The 18,657-nt window shown below is 43.2% G+C and overlaps 1 protein-coding gene across 3 annotated transcripts in view; it reads left to right on the top strand.

Moving 5' to 3' along the window:
• The first annotated feature begins 4,385 nt into the window (after positions 1 to 4,385).
• The window catches only part of TBC1D5 (TBC1 domain family member 5), a 578,111-nt gene continuing 563,839 nt past the window's right edge, over positions 4,386 to 18,657 (top strand). For 2 of the 3 annotated variants that reach the window (XM_030933427.1, XM_030933431.1), the window contains exon 1: positions 4,386 to 4,561. The gene's annotated coding sequence lies outside the window, so the exon portion shown is untranslated. The remainder of the gene's footprint in view (positions 4,562 to 18,657) is intronic. The other variant, XM_030933430.1, reaches the window with a different exon arrangement.

Raw genomic sequence — 18,657 nt, forward strand, 5'->3', positions numbered from 1 at the left:
AGTAGAGGAGAAAAGAGCCAGGAGAAGGTATGTGGATGGTGGCCTGACCAGAGTAGTCCCAGGCTGAATGTCTACATGGGTAGAGGCCTAGGAGAGAACCAATCCTTCCCAAGAGACTTTGAGAACATTTGCATTATTTTCTGCTTCATTTTCTGCCATGTCCCAAGACAGAGAATGCACATAGATGTTGAAGCAGAGAATCAGCAAGCACAGACTTGTTGCAATACCAAGTGTCACAATTTTTATTTATTTATTTATTTATTTATTTTGAGATAGAGTCTCACTCTGTCACCCAGGCTGGAGTGCAGCAGTGTGATCTCGGCTCACTGCAAGCTCCGCCTCCTGGGTTCACACCATTTTTCTGCCTCAGCCTCCCGGGTAGCTGGGACTACAGGCGCCCGCCACCATGCCTGGCTAATTTTTTTTTTGTATGTTTAGTAGAGATGGGGTTTCACGTGTTATCCAGGATAGGTTTCGATCTCCTGACCTCGTGATCTGACCGCCTCGGCCTCCCAAAGTGCTGGAATTACAGGCGTGAGCCACTGCGCCCAGCCACAATTATTTTTTTAATGCTTAAGTTAGTTCACATTTAATTTTTCTACCTTAAACTCGAATTCTATTATAACTAACAAAATTCAAAATGAATTTTTATACAAAGTTTGTATTGTAAGGAGTTATTAATCATCAGCTTTATTACTTTTGTTTCTTTTTCCTAAATTAGATAGCAGGCCACTCTCTGCCTTGTCGGGTGCTCTGTATTGACTGGGGACTAACAGGTCCCTCAGATTGTCTCTTGGGGAGTAAGAACATGAGAAGCCTGAGAGAAGCTGGATCCTTACAGCTACTGTTGTAGTCTAAAGGATGGGGTCATTGCTGTGGCTCTTTATGATGCCACCTGAGCTTCCTAGTCTGGGAACCATCAGGATGCAGGTCATGGGAGATGACTGGGCTGTTTTCCGACATCTCCTTACTTCTTGCCTGATAATAAACCTCTAAGGTAGTCTGGATGCCTGAGTGACTTTTCTTTGCAATGTGGAAGAACTTGATTAATCCTCATAGTCAAGGACAGAGATGATGAGGATCTGAGGTGAGAATTGTTTTGGGGACTGGAGAAGAAAGCTGATTACTTGGTGACTGAATATTGCAGGGTAAGGAGTAAAGGGACACTCCCAGGTTTTCTGCTTTGGAACTAGGGGAATAAATGCACAACCAGCAGAGGGTATGGGGGAAAGGACACAGGAAAAAGGTCAGGTTTGAAGCGTATTTGAAAAACTCAAGTAGATTGAGTTTGAAGTACCAGTGAGACGACTTGGGACACATCTCTAGCAGGCAGCTGAATATATAGGTCTATTCTGGTTATTTAATGATATCTAATCAACCACAGCAAAACTTCGTGGCTTAACACAACAACTGTTTTATTTATTTTCCCACAATTCTGCTATTTGGGCACTGGGGAGAAAAGCTCATCTCTGTTCCATGTGGTGTCAGCTGCGGCAGCTTGAGTAGGGCTGGAAAATCCACGTCCAAGACTGTCTCAGTCACATGCATGGCAGGCTGGTGCTGACTGGCCAGTAGGAGCACAGCTGGGGCTGTTGGCCAGGGGCCTTAGTTTTCTTCCATTTGGTCTCTCCAGGTGGCTTGGTTAGACTCTTCACAGTGTGGTAGTTTCAGAATAGTTGGATTTCTTACATGGTGCTTCCCACAAACGGCAAAAATGATAGCTGCTGTCAAAGTTAAAAACCAAACAGGTGAGGAAAGTAGACTTCATTCAGGCAATTACATTAGGGAGAGTACTTCAGATTTGAAGATCAGAGTGTCTCCGCAGGGTGGTTTTGCCCTATACTTTAATTATTATTTTAGAGCATGGTTTTGCTGTTGTCTAGGCTGTTCTCAAACTCCTGGGCTCAAGCAATTTTCCCACCTGAATCTCCTGAGTAGCTGGGAGGACAGGGAGTACAGTATACCACTATGCCTGGCTGCCTTATACTTTCACAGGGAGGCGTAGACAGGTTACAGGTAAGATTATTACAGTTGGGATGATTTTTGTAATCAGAGAATTCTTAGCTAGGAAATGTTTATCTCTACCTAATTTCAAGAGGGAAAAAGTAGTTCTAATCCTAATCATTCATGAGACAAACAGGAAGTTGAAAGGTGACTGACCTTCCCCACAGGTTCAGGAAAAAAGGAAAGGTATGTGTTTGGTCTTGTCACAGGTCATCTACTAGTTTTATCAGAGAAAGTAGACAAGGAGTCTCAAAATTTAAGTAATATGGAGAAGGATTGGTCTCTGTGGTAAACTGTTTCTCAGAACACAAAAATGTGGCGGAATGTCTTAACTATTTCTGTTTCCCATGAGTCTCTGGTAAAGTTCAAAAGTTGTCACTGCAGTGCCTTTTTTTTTTTGAGACAGAGTCTCACTCTGTGGCCCAGGCTGGAGTGCAGTGGCGCGATCTCGGCTCACTGCAAGCTCTGCCTTCTGGGTTCATGCCATTCTCCTGCCTCAGCCTTCTGAGTAGCTGGGACTACAGATGTGTGCCACCACGCCCGGCTACTTTTTTGTAAATTTAGTAGATACGGGGTTTCCCTGTGTTAGCCAGGATGGTCTCGATCTCCTGACCTTGTGATCCGCCTGCCTCGGCCTCCCAAAGTGCTGGGATTACAGGCGTGAGCCACCGCGCCCAGCCCTGCAAAGCCTTTTAAGGCCTAGGCCTAGAAGTGACAGAGAGTAATTTTTGCCGTATTTGATTGTTTAAGGCAGGTGACAGGTCCGGCCCAGACTCAAAGGGAGAGGACTATACATGGGCATGAATATTGGGAGACATAGTTAATTGTGGGCCATAAGAAAATAATCTACCACAGTGTCTGAATGTTGGGCTGAATATTTAGAATGGGATGCCATTAGCATAACCTACGTGGTAGCTGAAACTATGAGGTGGGATCACTCCATGGGTGTATACAGTGGTAAATGCAGAAAAGAGTCCATCAACTTTGCAAATATATGAGAATGGAATCTTGAGGGTTGTCATTTTCCTAGTTTCTCACAAGCCCCTGTTAATCCTATTTCTTCATATACATTCATCCCAGGATTTTCTGTCATTTTGTTGCTAGTCCCATTTCTTGACTGTCATCTCAGTATTCACCAGTCTAACAGCGATGATGACTGGTCTAGCCAGAACTCCCAATTAGGGAGCTTTTACATTTTATTTATTTGATAAATAAATAAATCTGGCCTGATTAAATCTGGCCACAGGCACTAACTTAACGTGTTCAGTTTCTGCAACAGAAAGAGGGGCAACAGAAAAAGAGGGATCCCCGTGTGAAGTGGGGTGTTTGTGCACAAACAAATGTCTCTCACACAGGCACCTTCCTCTGAAGCTAGATAACCTTAAGAAATCTGACGTTTCTCTGACTTGGTTTCCTTTTCTGGACTAAACAGTATCAATCTTCGTTGGAGTTCTTTGTGAAGATAAGCTAATAAAATACCATAAATCTCTTTTACTAAGTGAAGCATTTACCACTCTAATTAGCATTAAGATTTAAAGGCTTTCATATTGGGGAAACAAACACCAGTTTCCCACGTGCTTGAGTTAAAGGGGATCTTAAATCATGATTATGCAGAGGCCAAGGGCAACGATACAACGTTTTAGACATTACCTGTGTTCTGACAGTCATCAGACCTTTAGGGAGATACAACACTCAAGACCCTGTCCAAGATAGAAGCCACAGTCTAGTATTGTGGGTTCATGAAAAAATAACTCCTAACCTTTATCTTTCTATGGGTTGTACTACAAGGTAGGTCTGCACAAAGTGCTAGTGACTCCTCTAAAGTAGAGAGGGGTAAGTTTCACGGAGAAAGTGACAGATGAGCTGAGTTAGAAGCCTACTCAGTTACAGAAAAATGTGGAATGGAAGGCCATTTACCTGTGACAAGGAAATATAAATTCCTCGGCAGGACAGCCAGGATCTCAGGAGAGTCCCTGGGACCCTCTGCTCCCTTTCTCAGTCCAACCCTGGGAACGTAGTTGGTGGATATGAACCTCTGACTAAGACCCAGGAGGTGGTTCCCAGCCTCCAGCCGCGCACCGGTTGGAACCAGGGAGAGAAGGGAGGGGTAAAAGCGCTCAGGCGCATGCGCTCAGTAGCCTGCCGGCTCAGCCAAGGAGAGCTCTGCCCGCGGCTCACTCTCCACCTACTCGCGTCTCGCGCCTCGCGGGCCCCAGAAACCCGGATCCGAGAGCGAGCGCGTTGCGCTCGCGCGCAGACTTCAGGTCCCGGGCGGGCGCCTGCGCATGAGCTTCCCAGGCGCGCGGGCTGCGGGGTTATTAGAGGTGGAGCGCAAGGAGGGCGCGCGGCAGGAGGCGGCCGCCGTTACGGCGCGAGCGTGGTCACGTGGCCGCTGGTCATTGCCGCCACCCCCTCCCGCCCCGTTCTCTTTCAGGTCGGGCCGGGCCCGGCCGCTTCCGCGAGCGCCTGGCAGACTGAGGGAGAGAGAGAGAGAAAGAGGAGGGGAGGAGGAGGAGGATTCAGGGAATAGGAGCTGGGGAGCCCTTCTGCGCCACAGGTAAAACAAAATAATGATGATCGTAAAAAAGCCCAAGCCCTCTGAACGCCTCCGCCTTCCTCCAGTGCAGCCCCACATGCAGTCGCTCCCGCCCCGGCCTCCCACTCAGCCTCAGGACGCGTTTCGCCTCCCCTCGCGCCGCTGCTGCAGCCGCCGCCGCCGCCGCCTCACGGGAGGGCCTGAGGATGCCGCCGCCGCGGCGGGCCGGTTGCCGCACCGCCCCCCGTTTGTGCGCCTGGGAGTCAGCGTCGGGGGTGGATGGCGGGAGGGGTGGACCTGTCAGCTCCCGGGCGGGCATGGCGAGCTGGGCGGGGTAGCTGCTTGTCGCCTACTTGCCTTCCCTGCCCCAGGAGGTCGGGGTCTAGACTGGAAGGCCAGCTGCAGTAAAGGCAGGGCCTGGCGGTTGGACTAGTGCTCAACTTCCTACTTGATAAATTTCCCTGTTCGTTTGGGCCCCGGGACCCACGCTTCCCTCCCTGGCCGGAAGCGAAGCGGGCACGGAATGCTCAAACCTTAAAAAATACAGTGTTTAGAAGAGAGAAGTCTTAACTTCACTTTTGAGGAAAGGAATCGTGACCTGGATTTAGTACGACTTAAGCTTATTCACACGTTAGAAAGTGAGGTCTTTCAGAATGAGAGAAAAAAAAAACCAAAAAAACAAACAAAAAAAAACTTAGCAGGGAGGGCAAATCCCGGTCCCCACCCCGACTTTTCCTGGAAAAACAGACACAGACCTTCAATACAAGATGCGATTCTACAAGTGACCTAGAATTTGTTCGATACTAGTTAACTCGTTTTAGTTACAGGAATTGTATAATCTGTGTTTAAAGTTAACATCCTGTAGATTTTTTTTTTGTTTGAATAGTAACTTTCTGGAAAGAGTTCATTTGTCAACTCTGAATTGGACAAAATCCTAAGATTTTAACATGCAGGTTTCACACGTTTGGAGCAGATTGCACTGGAATTTCTAGACCCAGTAATTCTTTTGTAAACCTTTGTAAGTGTTGTGCTCTTGTACAAAATACTTAAAGCAGGAAGCAATAAATACAGGTATTGTTGAAAAATAAACCTTTGCTATCGGTGGCAAAGATATTCATTTATATATTGGGTTTTCTCTGGGGTTTTGAGATTCTATGTCTTGGTACTTTTCATACCATATCTCTGAATTCATTTGTAAACTTGAGAATTTTTAATTTGTACAGCTATCTGCAGTATCACAGAACACTCAAACCTTAATGTGGGTAGGAATCTCTTGGGGCTTTTATTAAAAATGCGTTTTCTGGTTCAGTAGGCCTATGGTACGTTTTGATATTGTACATTTCTAATAACGTGCTGCTGGACAAGGGACTATCTTTGAGTAGCAAGGAAGTGGATAACTTGTGTGCAAATAAATAAAGTGATGTATTTATCAATAAACATGTTCTTTTTAATAATTCACCCCCGGGTGTAGAGGTGGCTTGGGAGAAGGGGCAAATGGCAGGATGAACTGAGAAAGCTTTCAGAGTGAGCAGACTGAGTCTGGATCCCAGGGGAGGGGACAGAAAGAGTGCAAATACTGTGTCTGTATGCTGTGTGGTGACTGCATCACTTGGTGTGTGAATTTTCCAGTAGAAGCTTGGTGTGCTATTAGGTGAAAGACTTGCTCAGCTATGCGTCGTTGGGTTTTATCAACATGTAGGCGAGGAATCCTGGTCTCTGAGTGTACAGCTGAGATGAAAGTTTCTTTCATTGGTGAAGTATTGGGTGTGTGCTCTCAAATGCGGCCTCAGTTGAGTAGTGCATTCCTGAGCTTTGGAAGCAAATGTGCAAACAATCGAGAGTCTTACAGTGGGTGTTCTAACTGGATTCAGGTTTTTTTCAAATGTAATTTTTTCTCATTTAAATTAAAAAGTCTAGAAATGTCACAGAACTTCATGCACTTTATGGAAAATTGGTTGTACTATTTTTCTTTTTATTTATACTCCAATGATGACTGAGCAGAAGTTGTACTTCTAAATAACTCTGTGGAAGTTTTTAGTACCAGAATTTTTATAATTTTCATTCCAGTCCTTTGATATTTATGACAGTACTTCTGAAGCACTTACTAAGTGCTGGACACTGTTCTAAGTGCTTTACATAACTTGACTCTTTTTTTTTTTGAGATGGACTCTCGTTCTGTTGCCCAGGATGGAGTGCAGTGGTGCAGTGGCGTGATGTCGGCTCACTGCCACCTCTCCCTTGTGGCTTCAAACAGTTCTCCTGCCTCAGCCTCCTAGGTAGCCGGGATTATAGCCGCCTGCCACCACTCCCGACTAATTTTATTTTGTGTGTGTGTGTGTTTTTTTTTTTTTTTTAGTAGAGATGGAGGAGTTTCACCATGTTGGTCAGGCTGGTATCGACCTCCTGACCTCAAGTGATGTGTCTGCCTCGGCTTCCCAAGGTGCTGGGATTACAGGTGTGAGCCACTGCGCTCGGCCTACTTTTTTCTTTTTGAAAAGGAGTTTCGCTCTTGTCCAGGCTGGAGTTCAGTGGCGCGATCTCAGCTCGCTGCAACCTCCACCTCCCAAATTCAAGTGATTCTCCTGCCTCAGTCTCCTCAGGAGCTGGGATTACAGGCGCCCGCCGCCATGCCCGGCTAATTTTTGTATTTTTAGTAGAGATGGGGTTTCACCATATTGGCCAGGCTGGTCTCGAACTCCTGACCTCAAGTGATCTGCCTGCCTTAGCCTCCCAAAGTGCTGGGATTACAGACGTGATCCACCAGGATCACCAGGATCACCAGGATCACGCCAGGCCGCGCTTGGCCTGCTTTCATTTTAAAAGTCAAATTTGTCATCCGCCTCAGTGCTTGTAATCTTTTCTGAGTAAGATACTGAAATTTGCGGTTTCATTTTGCTTGCGCTTGTTCACTGGACCAGTAGTCACTGTTACATGTAAAAGTATCTACTTCCTCTGAAAGTTTTTTATTCCTTTATTTCCTGCCTGGGCTTGTCCTCCACCCTACATATATACATAGTAGATTTAGTGTTTGTTACCCTAACCTTAGGTTTAGGGATTGACTGGGTTTTCTGACTTTTTATTTGGCCAGTGAGGACGATACAGAAAATGAAGCATTGGTCATTATCACATTTTAACACTGAAAAAGTAAGGACAACCCCGGAATAAAAGATGATCTTTTAAGTTGAATAATTTGTGTTTCATTTAAAAATGAATATATAATCCCTTCTCTTAACCCCCTTTTTGTCTCAGACCACTGAAAGTTTGTCCTGTTAGCAGCAGTCTGAGAAGTGGTGCTTGTCCACCTGATCCTGAGACATTTCTCTCAACATGGGTAGATCATTGGAATGGCAGTGTGTACAGTGTGTGTACCAGAACTTGAGAAACGTGAAGTCAGCGTGGTGGGATGGTCAGCAGTGGAAGAGCTGGGAGAGGGGAGGGAGATCATTTGACGGAGAGGACTTGGGGGCTGCTTCTAGTAGCATCAATTCTCTATTACTAGAATAATGGTGAGTTTGGGAAGGATGTCAGTGTAACAACAAATCTCAGTGTAAATGCTTTCTTAGAAACCTGTGAAGTGTTTAGGAAAATGTTTATCATTCTACAAATGTTATGTAAACATTTAAAAATAATTCCTGTGCAGTGATTTAGTAACATTAAACATACAAATTGAGGGATAAAAAGAGGGTCAGAGGTTATTATCAGAGGTTTAAGATTGTCCTAAATTCTCTCTTATTCTTTTGGAATGTTCGGATAGAGTTGAAACCCTTGCTGCATGCCCACTTGCTGGCTTTTTTATTTCTTACCCTGATGCTGTGTTGTGGGCTGCATGGCCTTACCAGCTCTGCCGTGCTTACTGGGCCTCACAGCTGAATGGCCAAGTCATTACTTACGGTTAACCCAGGGAAGCATTTGTTGCACATCCAAATGATGGAAGACTTCTAATTGGTATTTTCAGCTATTAGTAATTTTAATATTTTTACAAATTCTATATGATTATGATATATGTTATAATGCTGGTCAGCTAGTTAGTCTCACAGTGCATCACTTTTCTCATCTTTAAAATGGGGAAAATAATAGTAACTTTGAGAATTAGAGAGAGAGAGAGAGAGAGTGTGTGTGTGTGTGTGTGTGTGTGTGTGTGTGTGTGTGTGTTTAAAGCCCTTAATGCTATCATGTCAGTGATAGTTACTGTGAATAATCTACAGTATGGTAGATCGTATCTGTACAATCAAGACTGACTATATCTTTGGAGATTATACAGTTTATTTGGGATAAGACTGTATGGGCCAAGAAAGCAGAGTTTGTACATTTTGGATGGAAATACAAAATTGGTATAGTAATCCTCTTATCCCTTTGGAGAATTAAATGCAAATAAATATAGTTTGACAGCGCAGATCTTTCAAAACAAGGAAGTAGGGCTGTAGAAAACAACATGTCTTTGGTGGTGGTGTGAAAGGACTGGTTAAAATCTTTCAAGGGTAGTGTTGCGAAGCCTAGTACAGGATCACCTTTTTTTCCGAATATCCATTAGTTTGGATGAAAAACATCTACAGATAATGTCATTCAGTCATTGTCCAGTGCTGCATGTGGTTTCTGTGGCTAACTCCATGAAAATATTTAGTAATTGCAGATTTACTGTTTTCTTAACTCAGTTGTCTAGAAAAGATGTTAACTGGGGTTTTTTTTTTTTTTGGAACAAAATAGTCTTAAAAGTTTTGAAATAGGCATTACAGATAATTACATGTTATCATAGTTTTTTGTTAAGACAAGAGTGTTTACCTTTACTTTTTTGCTAGTCATGAAGGCTACATGAAGAAGAGTGATTGACTTTTTAAGATGGATTGAATGTAATTTTGTGATACTTTATGGAAGACTAATTGTTTAGTATGTATGTCTAAAGAAAATTCTGCTGTGAATGCATGTATTAGATCCAGTAATCACAGTATGTTAGGTTAGCCTGCCATTAGAAAAAAGAGCGCCCTCTCCCCTATTATAGAAAGTAATGTCTATTGTGGAAATTTTATAAAAACAAATGATGAAAAATATTATCTGCACTGTTGGGAATTTCTTTTCTTTCTTTCTTTCTTTTTTTTTTTTTGAGACGAAGTCTCACTCTGTCGCCCAGGCTGGAGTGCAATGGCCGGATCTCAGCTCACTGCAAGCTCTGCCTCCCGGGTTTACGCCATTCTCCTGCCTCAGCCTCCCGAGTAGCCGGGACTACAGGCGCCCGCCACCTCGCCCGGCTAGTTTTTTTTTTGTATTTTTTAGTGGAGACGGCGTTTCACTGTGTTAGCCAGGATGGTCTCGATCTCCTGACCTCGTGATCCGCCCGTCTCGGCCTCCCAAAGTGCTGGGATTACAGCCTTGAGCCACGGCGCCCGACCAGGAATTTCTTAAGGTTCTCTTTAGGCCTCTCTTGCCTTGAGAGATACTGCAAAATGAAAGTCAGTTTTGTATCACAAGTATTAGTTTAGAAAGCTGAGTAACACACGTTGGTTAAGCAGGAGTGTTTTATCTTCTGATGTTACTAAACTTTTTGTCCCTAAGTAAGATAAGAAGGTTGAACCAAAAGTACTTAGATTCCCACTTCTAATTGGTGAGTCTTCAGAATAACTAGACCAGTGAGAAGTAAGCCCCCACTTCTGACATAAGCACCATGGGGAAGATACAGCAGAGATAAACAGCCCCCACCTGATGGGAATTGGAATGAGCACGTATCTTAGGAACTGGCTGCAGAGGTATGCATTCAGTTTGCTGATAAGTGGGGATCAGAATCAACCCCTTTAGAGTTTCTCACAACTGGTGGGAAGTGTTTTTTTTTTTTTTTTTTTGAGACAGAGTCTTGCTTTGTCGTCCAGGCTGGAGTACAGTGGCACGATCGCGGCTCACTGCAAGCTCCGCTTCCCGGGTTCATGCCATTCTCCTGCCTCTGCTTCCCAAGTAGCTGGGGCTACAGGCGCCCGCCACCGCGCCCGGCTATTTTTTTTGTATTTTTAGTAGAGATGGGGTCTCACAGTGTTAGCCAGGATGGTCTCGATCTCCTGACCTTGTGATCCGCCCGCCTTGGCCTCCCAAAGTGCAGTGTTTGTTTTTTAAATTGAGACGGAGTCTCTGTCACCCAGGCTGGAGTGCAGTGGCACGATCTCTACTCACTGCAACTTCTGCCTCCTGGGTTCAAGTGATTCTCCTGCCTCAGCCTCCAGAGTAGCTGGGACTACAGGTGCGCGCCACCAAGCCTGGCTAATTTTTTTGTATTTTTAGTAGAGACAGGGTTTCGCCATGTTGGCCAGGCTGGTCTCAAACTCTGAATCAGATGATCCGCCTGCCTCGGCTTCCTGGAGTGCTGGGATTACAGGCATGAGCCACCGCGCCAGGCCTCTGGGAAGTGTTTTGACTTTATATTGAGACTTTGGAGGTGTCCAGCAGCTACCTGGCAGAAGTTCTAGAGGAGTTCTTAACATGACATCTCTTGCCATCCTGGGATGGGATAGTGGTTTGATTGCCTTGGCTCCCTGGTGGAGCTTGGGGAACAAGGTTGGAGACGTGGAGTTGATAGGAGATGGAAAGGTGGTGCCACTATTTCCATCTTTGTCTACTGCATATTCATTAAACTAGGCTCCTTTTACTTCCATGAGGAACAAGAGTCTTATGGTAAGAGTGTTCATTTTTAGAAATAGATGGGGTGACTTAAGTAGATTAGGGTCAAGTTGCCTCCTCACCCACCTTCATTTCTCTAAGGTTGGGGTTAATTTAAATCTCTTTATCCTATGGTATGTGTGTGTGCAAGTTTGTGTGTACCTATAGATCTACTTTTTAAATTGTAATTTTACTAAATTTTATTTTTTAGAGGAAAGGTCGCACCCTGTTACCCAGGCTGGAGTGCAGTGGTATGATTATGAGAGAGAGGACTAGCTGGATTTCCTAGACCTTGAAAGAATTCCTAAGCCTAGCTGGGGAAGATGACCACACCTGCCTTTAAACATGGGGCTTGTAACTCAGCTCACAGCCAACCAATCGGGTAGTAAAGAGGGCTCACTAAAATACAAATTAGGCCACAGCAGGAGGTAAAGAAATAGTAAAATTATATATCGCCTGAGAACACAGGGGGAGGGACAATGATCGGGATATAAACCCAGGCATATAAACCCCTTTGGGTCCCCTACCTTGTATGGGAGCTGTTTTCACTCTGTTAAATCTTGCCACTGCACGGTCTTCTGGTCTGTGTTTGTTACTGCTTGAGCTGAGCTTTCGCTCGCCGTCCACCACTGCTGTTTGCCGCCATGGCAGACCCACCTCTGACTTCCACGCCTCTGGATCCGACAGGGTGCCCAGCTGTGCTCCTGATCCAGCATGGCGCCCATTGCTGCTCCTGATCGAGCTAAAGACTCACCATTGTTCCTGCATGTCTAAATGCCCAAGTTCGACCTAACTGAGCTGAACACTAGTTGCTGGGTTCCACGGTTCTCTTCTGTGACGCATGGCTTCTAATAGAGCTAAAACACTCACCGCATGGCCCGGGGTTCCATTCCTGGGAATTCGTGGGGCCAGGGAACCCCAGGTCAGAGAACAAAAGGCTTGCTGTCATCTTGGGAGTGGCCGCCACCATCTTGGGAACTCTGAGAACAAAGACCCACCGGTAACAATTACACCTCATTGCAGCCTCATATACTGTTTTAAATAAATTTGCAGTTGTTTTTCACCTAATATTTTATGATATTACTCATGTCATTAGTTTTCCACTTAACTTTTAGTGGCCCCATACTATTTCATTGTGTGAGTGTACCATAAGTAGTCCTCCATTCTTAGACACCTAGATTTCTTTCATTCTTTATTACAAATAGTGCTGCATTGAACATTATTATAGCTAATATCCGTCTGTGCCTATGCATTATTTATTTAGGAGAAATTGTGGGTGGAATTGCTGGGTCAAAAGATCTGCTAATCTTTATTTTTCATTTTTATTTCTTAAGACAAGTTCTTGCTCTGTTGCCCAGGCTGGAATGCAGTGGCACGATCACGGCTCACTGCATCCTTGAGCTCCTGGGCTCAAGTGATCCTCCCACCTCAGCCTCCTGAGTAGCTGGGACCACAGGCATATGCCACCATACCCAGCTAATTAAATTTTTTTTTTTTTTGTCGTAGAGACCATGTCTCCCTGTGTTGCCCAGGCTGGTCTCAAACATTGGGGCTCAAGCTATCCTCCCACATCGGCCTCCCAAAGTGTTTGGATTATATTTGTGAGCCACCATGCCTGGGGTGCCCATCTTTAACAGTTTTGTTATACATGGCCAAATTGCCCACCAAAAAGATTATGCCAGTTTACCCTTTACAACAAAGCCATTAGAGAGACCTTTTACTTGCCATTATTGGGATTATCATTTGGTTAAACAGCTTTATACTTTCTTCTCTTCCCTTACAAGTTTTAACATTTTATGTAGCTAAGTCTTGTTCTTCCTTTAGGTATCTTGTGTAGATGGGCTTTTCCTACCTTATGTTTACATAGTGATTAATTTTATTTTTCAACTATTTTCATACTTTCATTTTCTATTTTTGGTTTTGCAGTTATTCCAGAACATGTTTAGTTGTATAGTATGAGGTAGAGGGTCCAAAAAATTTTAAGCTTTTGATTAACCAATTTCCTCAATACTGTTTAATGAATGATCTCTTTTTCTGTGGATGTCAGAAACTTTACTATTGGGTCTTCTATTGTCTCACAGTATTTTATCTTTTATTTTTATAAATGGGATTTGTCTCTCTCCCCCTCCCCCCTCCACATATATATGTAGGTATATAAAACATTTATAAAGGTTTATATATAGTCTATTAAAAAATACATTGTATGAATGTACCATAAGTAGTCCTTCATCTTTAGATACTTAGATTGCTTTCAATCTTTATGACAAATAGCGTTACAGTGGACATTATTATAGCTAATATCCCGTCGTGCCTATGCATTAATATTTGCGAGAAATTGTGAATACAATTGCTGGGTCAAAAGATCTGCCCATCTTTACTTTTCATTTTTTTTGAGGCAGGGTCTTGCACTGTTGCCCCGCCTGGAACGCATTTTCTCTCTTTAATGCTGTGTGTATTTTCTTAATCTCACTATTGCTGGTAAATAGAAGACTTTTTAACTTCTTTTGTATATTTATTGTGTAACCAGTCACTTTTTGAATCTCTTATTTATTATAATGACTTTTCAGTTAATTCTCTTAGATTTTCCAGGTACATAATCATACCATCTGGAGCCAGACATTTTTTTGTAAGGGTTTTTTCATGATTAATTTTGACTGACGGAAATGGTGCTAGAATGATTTTTCTTAATTTTATTGACTTGAAATATAATGTTTTGATATGGTACCTGTGTATTTTATCTACTCAGCTCTCAAAAGGGTTTTAAAATGTCTAGAAAATCACTCTACCAAATGATCTCTAAGGACACTTATAGCTCAGAAATTTTGTGATTCTACTTTTATGTCAAAAGATAAAAGATTCCTGGTAACATACATAGCTCTCTTCCTTTATAATTATTGTTGTCTGGCTTCACCCCCCCAAGTGATTACCCTGCACTTTTATTTCCTTAGAACTTAAAGATTTTTTTCTGTGTGGTTTAGCGTAAATTAAAAGAGAAAACTGACAGACTCATCCCTACTCAGACTATGAGCTCAGACTGTGCAAAATCATGTCTCGTGATTTTCTTCTGGTAAGATCCTTATGGTGAGTTGTCTCATCAAGCTGTGTTCCTGCCATGGACTACTTAAAGTTCCCCAAGCCACATTTAGTAGTTGTCAGAACTGAGGTTAACAGAAGTCATTGGGAAGTGATACATAGACCCGGATGCAGTGAAGGTAGGACAGAACGGGAGAGGTAGGAATGGGGAAGCACCTAGTATGAACTCTTCTTTCTCTGGCCCCCTTTCTGCTTCGTGGTAATCTCTCTGGACTCCTTTGACTCTGCCCTCTTACTGAACTTTCTGGCTTCCTGTTTATTTTCCAGGTATACCTTGTCTCCTTTCTTTCAGAAAATTGCTCCTTACCTCCTTTCTACTTTGATCAGGAGTACTACATGCCTTCCACCAGTATGGGAAGTGGCCCTGATCAGTTCCCCTAATGTCCCCATCTTGTCACAAAACTACTACAAAATTTCTTGACCAGTGGCAATCATGTATTCCACCTTGCAAAGCGTGTGGCAAAGTATTGGTTAAAGTTGGGTTTCCTTATAACATGAAACTACTGATATGGAAACATTAATGAATGTTAATGAAAGGAGAGACAGATACTTCATAAAGACAAATGGTCAGATAATTATATATATATTTTAAATTTTATTTATTTATTTATTTATTTTTTTGAGACAGAGTCTCACTCTGTCACCCAGATTGGAGTGCAGTGGTGCGATCGTACTGCAACCTCCCATTCTCCTGTCTCAGCCTCCTGAGTAACTGGGATTACAGGCGAATGCCACCAAGCCTGGCAAATTTTTGTATCTTTAATAGAGATGGGGTTTCGCCATCTCTTCTGGTCGCCATCTCTATTGGTCAGGCTGTTCTTGAACTCCTGATCTCAGGTGATCCACTTACCTTGGCCTCCCAAAGTGCCGAGATTACAGGCGTGAGCCACCGTGCCTGGCCCAAAGAGCTTTGTTGTCTTTGACCTCGTACCTGATTTCCTCCCTGAACTTTCAGATCTGTGTATCTGATTGCCCACTGGATAACTCCACTTCTTAATGGCTCACAGGAAACTCAGTTTAGTATGTCCGCAACAGAATTTACCTTCTTCTCTTACAAAAAATCTTCACAAGTGTGTGTGTGTGTGTGTGTGTTTTTAAATTAAATTAAATTTTATTTTTTATCTCAGCACTGCCATCTCACTAGTTATTCAAGCCAGAAACCTGACAGACACATTTTACTCCATTCTCCACATCCTCATGTACAGGCATCAAACTCAAGCCTGTAGATTGAACCCATTGTGTCGTCATCCCTCCTCTGTCTTCTCTAGTTCAGGTCCCCATCATCTCTCGCCTTTGTTTCCCTAAGGTCTTCTGGTGTCCCTGCAGCCAGGTAGGTAATGTTTTTAAACTCTCATGATTCTCTTATTCTGTGGCTTAAAACCCAATATTCTCCATTGCCTCTTTCCAGTTTCATGACTCCCCCCCGCCCCCTTTTTTTTAATGAGACAGAGTCTCGCTTTGTTGCCAGGTTGGAGTGCAGTGGTGCAATCTCAGCTCACTACAACCTCCGCCTCCCAGGTTCAAGCAATTCTCCTGCCTCAGACTCCTGAGTAGAGTAGCTGGGACTACAGGCGTGCGCCACCATGCCCAGCAAATTTTTGTATTTTTAGTACAGATGGGATTTCACCATGTTGGCGAGGATGGTCTCAATCTCTTGACCTCGTGATCCACCTGCCTCGGCCTCCCAAAGTGCTGGTATTACAGATGTGAGTCACTGCACCCAGCCTCATGACCCCCTCTTTTGCCTCCCTTACGTTGTGTGATTTTGTTTAAAAGTAAAAAGTACTGAAATTCTTTGATTTTGGAACTGTTCATGTTTTTGCTTGCCTTGGGCATGGAGTAGTTTTTCTGTCCCTTTATCTTACTTACTTTGTGAGGTCTTAGCTTAAATGCCACTATTCCAGGAAGCTTCTTTATACTACCAAGTCTGTGTCGTGCTCTGCCTGTTTGGCGAAATACTCTATACTATAATATTTATGTATTACTCATAATACATAAATATGAATTATGAATTATAATATTTATTATGAATTATGATTACTTTTTTACTCATTAGTCTGTGTCTTGCTTTTGACTGCTCTGTGAGTACCAGGGCCATGTATAACATCTTTACTTTCATACTTTTGGTGGTGTGCTTGTTAAAAATAGATGTCCCATACCAGGTACTGTTCTGTGTTAAAAATACAGCAGTAAATAAGAGGCTGTTCTGGTTGTTAACTGCTCTGTGACAAATGGCTTCAAAACTTTGCAGCTTAAAGCAACGGTAATATTTATTTACTCATGATTTTTTGATTTTTATAGGACTCTTTGGGGATAGTTTATCTTTGTTTCATATGGTGTCAGCTCAATGGGGGTTAGATTGTCTACTTCCAAATGGCTTACTTACGTAGCTGGCAGTTTATGCTGGCTGCTCTCCAGGAGCTCAGCTAGGGCTATTTACCAGAGGTACTAAATGAGGCCTTTTCCTGTGCCCTGGCCATGACTGGTAGGTTCTAAGACGGAGTGCCCTAAGAACACGCATTTGGGCCGGGCGCAGTGGCTCAAGCCTGTAATCCCAGGCACTTTGGGAGGCCGAGATGGGCGGATCACAAGGTCAGGAGATCGAGACCATCCTGGCTAACCCGGTGAAACCCCGTCTCTACTAAAAAACATAAAAAACTAGCCGGGCGAGGTGGCGGGCGCTTGTAGTCCCAGCTACTCGGGAGGCTGAGGCAGGAGAATGGCGTAAACCCGGGAGGCGGAGCTTGCAGTGAGCTGAGATCCGGCCACTGCACTCCAGCCTGGGTGACAGAGCAAGACTCCATCTCAAAAAAAAAAAAAAAAAAAAAAAAAAGAACAAGCATTTCAAGAGACTAGGCTGGGAGCTGATAGAGCATTACTTCTGCTGTATTCTGTTGGCTAAGAAGACAAAGAGTCAGCCCAGATTGAAGAGGAAGAAAATTAAACTCCATCTGTTGATGGAGAAAATGACAAAGAATTTTCAGCTATACTTAATTTGCTACACAAACTTAAAATACAAAAAATGAAACTACAAAAATTGTGGAACGAATTAATTCCTGTCTATACTTTCATCTTCCCAAGAATCAAAGTACAACATGAAGTATAATTTTTTTTTTTTTTTGAGATGGAGTTTCACTGTTGTTGTCTAGGCTGGAGTGCAATGGCGCATTCTTGGCTCACTGCAACTTCTGCCTCTCGGGTTCAAGCGATTCTCCTGCCTCAGCCTCCTGAGTAGCTGGGATTACAGGTGCCTGCCACCATGCCCGAGTAATTTTTTTGTATTTTTAGTAGAGATGGGGTTTCACCATGTTGTCCAGGCTGTACTCAAACTCCTGACCTCAGGTGATTTGCCTGCCTCGGCCTCCCAAAGTGCTGGGATTACAGGCGTGAGCCACCATGCCTGACCAACATTAAGTACAATTTTAAAAAGTGACCCTTGTTCTCACTTTTCTTGAACAATTTTACTTAATGTTCTTTATTTCTGTAATTATTCAGATTATTTCCTAAGTTTGTTTGTTTTTGAGACTGTCTTGCTCTGTCTCCCTGGCTGGAGTGCAGTGGTGTGATCTTGGGTCACTGCAACCTCTGCCTCATGGGTTCAAGTGATTTTCCTGCGTCAGCCTCCCAAAGAGCTGGGACTACAGGCACGTGCCATAATGCCTGGCTGATTTTTTGTATCTTTAGTAGAGATGGGGTTTCACCGTGTTAGCCAGGATGGTCTCGATGTCCTGACCTCGGGATCTGTCCGCCTTGGACTTCCAAAGTGCTGGGATTATAGGCGTGAGTCACCGCACCTGACCCAGTTTCCTAATTTTTACATTTTAATTGAGCATGTAACTTAATCAGTGTTGTGTTCTGTTTTTTTTTTTTTTTTTTTCAAGTTTCATCTTTCACAAATCCTCATGCACTGATTACCCTAAGCGTATTTCTGGAGTTGAAATTAGTGTATCTGAGGGTATGTGTAATAGAAATTTTGGTACTTAACTGCAAAACTGCCTTATAGAAAGATAATTTATACCTCAGCTTTTAGTGCAGGAGAGAACTAATTTGTTTAGAACATTGCCACCAGAGGGTATTGTAAGTCATTGATTTTGGTTAGTCTGTTGGCAAAAATTGGTAGATTGCTTTTATTTTTCTTTCTTTATTGCCTGTTTGAGCTCTGTATTTTGGGGGGTGTTCACTTTTTTTCTTACTGATTTTCAGGTGCTCTTTGAGTATTGTATCTTTAACTCTTTGCCTATTGTATATTGGAAGTATTCCCAACATTGTTTTTAAATTTGCTATGTATTTTAAAAATTCTTATTAAGAACTGTTACATTTTTATGTAGTCTCATATATTACTCCTCTTCTTTATGGTTTTTGGTTTTGGGATAATGTTGAAAAGACTT

This window comes from Rhinopithecus roxellana, chromosome 1, assembly GCF_007565055.1.
Source record: "Rhinopithecus roxellana isolate Shanxi Qingling chromosome 1, ASM756505v1, whole genome shotgun sequence".
NCBI lineage: Eukaryota > Metazoa > Chordata > Mammalia > Primates > Cercopithecidae > Rhinopithecus > Rhinopithecus roxellana.